Consider the following 7539-nt stretch of genomic DNA (forward strand, 5'->3'; position numbering starts at 1 on the left):
ATAGTGGTATTAGTATAGATCTTGGTTGATCTTACATCCATCACAAAATTAGGTTGGTTTTCCCTCTTAAAGGAAGAGATTTTTTTACTAGATACTTCCACATGATTATGGGGTCTTCTTCTTGCTAGGTTACTCTCCAAGATGCAGTCCTCTTGATTTGACTCTCATAGTTGTACCTATTTTAGAAGAAAACACTTTGCAACTACCATTTGTTGCTTTTAATAATTGGTTTTAAGTAGTTGTTTCACTATAACCAAATCCTTCTTCACATTCAAGACTCCTTCCTAACTTCAATACACTAAGACCCTTTCTCTATTCTATTTACTTTCCCACTTTTCTTCCTTACCTTTTTCTCTTTGTCTTTTGATTTTTGCAGTAATTGCTACAAAAATTATATTGTTCTACACAACAATGTGTATTATTGACAATTCCACCTAGTTTCATAGTAAAATTGTCTTCTCATCTTCTTCCTCTTCCATTTATGCTCTTCTCTCTCCACCTTTCTATTATTTTTTTCTTCTTTTTATTCTATTCTACTTCTCTCAACCTATGTCATCTTTTCTTCTTCTTTATAAAAATATCTATACTACCTCAAACGTTTTCACATATAACTAAAAACTCTTTTTAACATCCCTTAATCTATACACATTATTCCATAGTCAATACACATTATCCTAAAAGTGAAATTTTGTTCTCATTTAGTGATAAGTTCAAGTCATATAAATCTTATTTTGGCACATCGACCTTTTTCATATTTGTTATTTTCGGGAAAACAAAAAAAACAAAAACAAAAAACATTTTCGGAAAACAAAAAAAACAAAAACAAAAAACAAATGTGATTGAGTGTTTTAGGAAAAAGCACAAGACACAAATGACATACTACCTAATACTCTTTATATAATTGTCAATAATATTACAATTTTCTATTATGTAAATAACAATTATTTATTATCTAAATTATAATTTTTAATATATATATATATATATATATATATATATATATATATATAATTTAACATTTTTAAATTTTTAAATTTTTAAATTATTTATAATAACACAATGTCTAACATTTAATTATGAAAATAACATTATTGTTATTGTTATTCATAATGTTATTGTTATGTTTCAAAATACAATGCTATATATAACTGCGTCACGGATATTACGCTATCAATATAACTGCCTCTGATATTCTATATGTTGTCTCGCATAATTCGGATTTGCTACCACTGTCTCTCTATTTTCCATTGTCAGAAATAAGTTGTCAATCTTTATTCAACACTCCAAAGAGACACCACACATAATTCGGTTTGCCTTGACATTCTGTGGAAAGCACAAGCTCACCCAGAAATCTGCCTAGTGCCAAAATCCTTGCACCGTGAATTTCTACCTCAGGCAGCAGGAAAGAAGACAAAGCGGAGTAAAACTCCACCAGTTATGCCCAAGTGACAACAAACCAAGATGATTAAACTGAAGCACATTCCTATTCAAAGCAGCAAGTCATCTCTGTGTTTTGTTTTTTCATTTTCCTTTTTTATTAAACATTAAAATTTTAGCAGAGCAAGAAAGAAAATACGTTTTATTACTATTACAGAAGAAAGAAAATACGTTTTATTACTATTACAGAAGTTATAAATTAATAGTACCCAATATATTATTGATTTTTTTACCGTTATTTTCAGTATCTATTTATAGATAATATTTTTTGAAAGTACAATTTTTATTTTTTATTTTTTAATTAAGTTAATTTCAGTAAGTGAAATGTTACCATGAAAATTGTATAAAGTTTAGTTAAATTTGGAAATTTTTTGGATAGTTTAATTTCCTTAAAAATAAATTTCATCTTCAATCTATCTAAAATTTGACTCTAAAACCTAATTAAAAAAATACACCCACTCACTATTATTTATCTATTTAATATTAAATAAAAAAGAGTGTGTTTTTACTTATTTTAATATATAATTGTAAATCTAATTTTATAAAGAATTACAAATTTATAAAAAGGGTTAATTTAAAATCTAATTCTATTAAAAACCTGAAATTACTTGAAATTACTTCATACAAACCCTACATGTTGTTTACAAACCCTCCTTTCAAGAGCAGCCACTATACCCCACATTTAAATACCATAAAAAATGATCTCAGCAATCGATAAAATGCATGTGAATGATATAAAACAATCATTTCGGAAAAGGGTAGGTGAACGATTCAGTGGGCGCATGTCAATATATTTAAAATACAGCCACGGCAGCGTGGACCTTAGAAAATGGTCAGCAAAGTTGAAACGGGACTGACATTACCTAACGCATGCATATTGCGAAATACATGAGAGCGTCCAATGGACAGGCCCAGTGAGTCATCATATATTCTCTCTTATCTATTCTTTAGAAGATTTTACTATTTTAAATATTTTTAATGGCTAAATAGAAGAAGGCTTCCAATGAGTATGTGAATACTTTCTTCTTTAATAAATATTGGTATTTTTCTCCGTATTTTTTTCCAAACAATATAACACACGATAGTGTTGAATATTGTAGAGAATTTTAATTATATTTTGAAAGAGGTAGAAGACTAAATCTGACATATTTTTTGAAAGAGGTGGAAGACAAAATGTGACAGAAAGCATGTATGTTAAAAAGTGGGCTTTAAAAGTTTTGACAAAAGACAAAGAAATCATTCATTATAAACTAAATATATAGAAAAATGTAATTGACCAAGAGGATGGATCTGAATCAATTGTTGCAACATGAATTGGCTCCTTGTTGCTACCTAGTGAGCAACCAATAATACGAGGGATGAAAAGGTTCTTCTCAATGCAACCCTGTCATGCCCCTATAGTGTACACTCGAGTTAAGGTGTATCTTGTCCTCTAGATGTGCATCGTCGATAAGGTTTATCACAATGGTTGTCACTAACTTACGACTACTACATTCAAACTACCCCTCTAGCACTTATACTTCTTAACATGTGAGAGGAATCAAAATTCAATAAACAAACACAAGTATAATGCCCAATTAATCTGAGAAATGTGAAATTGTTAAAACACAAAAGAACGAGGTTCAAATCCTGCATGTTGTGACTTGGCCTGCGGGGAGGACATACTGTAGCCCCCCAAAGTTTTACTAGTAGTTATATGTGAGGAGGGTTGCCAGGTTCCTCTAGGTCCCCCCAAAAAAAACCCAATTAAGATCCACATCTACTGTAAATGTTTTATTAATTTCAAAAATTAGAAACGTCACCACATAACACTTCACATCACATAAGAAAAGTGACAACACATTTGTATAGAACTTCTTCTTCATACATGTCTTGAAATCTTTACATCAGAATTGGCTGATGCCCTAATCACAATTAACATACCACATAATCCAAGCCTCTCCATTCATCAACCACATCTCACAACAAAACCCAACCAAAATTTCATGTCTTCATTCCAAGTCACCCTCACACGGTTTGGCCATTCCAAGGCTCTGTTTGCATGACATGCAATTTTAGAGCGGCTAGGTTCACCTATATCATGTAGCAAAGAGATCCCTCCCCAACTCTCAATCCGTTCCTAAATGCTACAATTCATCTTTTCCTTTTTGTTGGCTTGTATTTGTTCTTGCACCTCTTCGTTCATGCCTTTCATTCTTTCTCCAACCTCACCGAGCTACTCCTCCACTACTTCTTCTCTTTTATATATATATATATATATATATATATGACACCATCATGCTAATCAAGTGTTTCGTTTGAGTCGATGCTTCATTATGCCTCATCATGCAAGAATTCCCAAATTTAAGGTCAAGATGGTTTCTTCTGATTCAAGTAGTCTTAGGTGTACTCATACCATGCACGCTTTTTCTATCATTCCACTTGGATATTTCAAGATAATTCATTCCATAGTTCCACCAGGGCATGTCAGTCACAATCACTACACTTCAGTCACCTTTCTCACATTGGTGTCTTTCATCCAACTCGTGCATCACAAGAGCACATGGGCATGGTCGTGCCAACTCCAGTGATCCAAGATAAGGGTACACCTTTGACACACTCATGTACAACTTGTGCCTCCTTTCTCATATCAAGTCGGTTTGTTTCATTCTTAGACATCAAATTTCAGGTGTCCTTCATATCGCCATGTCTGAATAACCAGATTGTCACAAATATCATCGTAAAATGTGTTATGTTTTTCATGTTGTCTGTTAGCATTCAAGCTCAAAGGCTTAACATCCTCCCCTACTAAGAAATGTTGTCACCATTGATAACAAACCTCCACTGGAAAACCATCCATCACCAAATGTACTACATGAATCCATATGAATAAACTGCATCTCTGACATAACTCAAATTTGTAACTGTGCAAATGCTCTTGTAACAATGACATGTGTTGCTTCCCCTAGTGTCATTAGCTAATCAAATTATTAATATGATCATAGTGCCAAATCCACAACAACTCACATCACTCGAACATCATGCAAACACCATCACATCCCTTCATGAAATTGAAACATCTCAACACATACAGATCTCAACATCTCAAATCTCCAATTTTCTCGTCAAGAAGTACCCATACTAAGCACTCCATGTCTCATTGGACATAGGAAAATGAGAGAGTAAAAAATATCCCACGTCCAAGATACTAACAAAGAAGATGAAGTGAGGTGGCCTTGAGGACTACCTCTCCACAATCCAAGTCTACCTCCCAAATGTATCTTTCTCTCTTGAGCATGGTCCAATTGATCCTAGAAACGGTCCACCTACTCCTAGAATGAACCCTCCATACATGTCTACAGTGTAGCTTAGAAAACAGGTATAGGAACCCATCCTACCCTCACTCTCCTTAATCAATATCTCCAACTCTATATCCTTTGGCCAACCTCATGCCAACCTCTTGCATTGCTACATCAAGGCTCATCATCCTGAACCCCACCTTAGATTGCAGATGATATCCTTCTAGCTCCATCATTATTAACATCAGGGTGATACTTAATCAGCTCACCATCCGCATCATATATTGATGTCTCAACATCAACCATCTTAGGTCCCCTAGCAAGACTCGAAACCCTCTCTTCCAACTTAGTCATCACCTCTACATGTTTTAGAAGAGTAGAGTCTACATGATCCAAACTCCTCACAATCTCATGAACATGTTGCCTCACCTGAAAAAGAATGACTATCATCCTCGCATCACCATCTAAAATAGCTTGTATAGTGAGAAGAATCACAAGTTCCACTCCCAAAAGAATGAATAATCACACTAAAATGTGATAGAGGCACATCTCTCTCTGTAATCAAAAACTCCTTCCTGAATAAAACATCATAACCATCAAAATGAATAATGATGAATTCAGTATTCCCATTCCAATGTCCAATCTTTAGTGGAACATCTCTAATTATCCCAATGATTTTCCTATCCTAATAATTGATAGCCTTGAAGGAAACATGGACTAGAATAATCTTCATACCTAATATCATTGCTACATCCTCCTTCAAGGAGTTATGAGAAGCATCATTATCTACCAAATAAATCTATTGCCTCCCACCTACACATATACTCACATAGTTCAACTGATTCCTACAACAATCATGCTTTGGAGTAGACTCCTTCATTGAAGCTGCACGCAAAAACTGCATCACTCCTACATATGGATTCTCCGCTTGCTACAAGACATATATTTTCAATTACAAGGAAGATTCTCTACCATATGTTATTATCCATGCAACCAACATGAAATATAGTTCTTGTGCATCCCCAAATTGCTCTACTTTGGCCTATATTCCTTCAATGACTTCCCTTTTTCCTTGTTTTTCTTCTTCTTGCTTTTGAAACCATCCTAATCTTTCCCTCTTAACTTCCCATCTGCATGGAAATCTAAGAGCTTATATGTTGTGGCAATAACTTATGCATGCATATGAACATTCTTTCTTCTCACTTCTATTTGTGCCCATGGCTGGAATGCTTTCATGAATTTAAATAACTTATCTCCATCTAACATATCATTAATCTCCAACACAAGTCTAGAATTCTCATGTATGTAGCTCAATATGCTAGCAGTCCACCTCAAACTCCTCAAATTAGTCCTTATATTCTAATTCAAATCTCTTGGTCCAAATTGCATGTACAAGCCTTCCTCTATCTTTGTCCATGTAGTGATGTCATCCTGGATGTGACCAACAATAATCTCTTTAGCCCTACTCCACCAAAAAATTGTACTCGCTATCGAACATGTAGAAGCAACTCTCACATTGTCCTCATCTAGGCATGTACTAAGTTTTCCAAAATACCACTCTACATCCCAAAAGCATTTTCCAATCAATTTTTCAACTCTAGTACCATCCTATGTCTTTGGTTCCTTCCCCTACACCTTCATTGAAGAACTACATGAACCTTATGCAACTAGTTTCTTCAATATTGCAATCATGTATGACTACTGAAGGATCAATGATACAATTTCTCCAACCTACACCTCTAACTGATCTATTCTTCTTCTGTTTATATCAACCTTGTCAACTACCTGATGCATTAAATCAATTAAGGGAACAATACTACTCAAAAATTGCATATCATTCCTATCAGACTCCATTAATTTGAGTTGTCTTCAAATCACTTGTCACTTGAGGAACACTATACCAAACTACCTCCATCTTATTTCAACCTAGTTTAGCTCTTATCTCTTCTTTGATACCAACTTCTAGGGGAAGGTGATGGACTCCACTCTAATACCACCTCCCACATTAGAGATGTTGTGGTGAAGTGCTCCAAACTATCCTCACGTCTGTGATTTTTCAGCTCTGAAACCAACTTATAAAGGAAGGTGGTGGAAATTATTCTAATACCAACTATCACACTCCTAGTGCATACACTTTAGTTAAGGCACATCAACTACTCTAGATTTGCAGCACCGTCAAGGTTTATCTCAATGTTATGAGCAGCTTACAACTATTATTTCTGTACTATACCTTTGACACATATACTTCTTAACATGCGAGATTTTTTATATTAGAAAAATTAACATTCAGTAATCGAACACAATCATAATTAATGAATTTAGGCTTCGGTTATCCATATCAATTTTGAGAGGAATCTTCAACGAAAATCACATAGAGATATTTTTGTCGATGCGCTTCGAACCAACCAGTGTGGTTCATCGTTAGGACAAGTTGAATGAGTTAATCTTGCTATGCATTATAAATAGATTGGGCAGAATATCCAATGACCAAATTTCCAGATTAGGTAACGGCTAAAATGATAACAGCTAGATTTGACTAGGAAATGGCTAGTTTGACTATGAATGGTATAAACATAATTTATTCAAATAAGTTAATTCGGTTATTAATTTTCTTATTAAAATAAACATGAATGGACAATTATAATTCCCAATTAACATCATATTATCTTTCAATGTCTAATGTAAATGTTGCAATAATATGACAATTATAAACATCACAATATGACACTTCTCATCAAATAATACAAGTGACAACACATATGCACAAAACCTCTTTTTCATACATATCTTGAAATATTTACATCATAATTGGCACATGGACTAA

This window comes from Pinus tabuliformis, chromosome 4_2 (genome assembly GCF_031772625.1).
Source record: "Pinus tabuliformis cultivar Carrire ecotype Pingquan chromosome 4_2, CPIR1, whole genome shotgun sequence".
NCBI lineage: Eukaryota > Viridiplantae > Streptophyta > Pinopsida > Pinales > Pinaceae > Pinus > Pinus tabuliformis.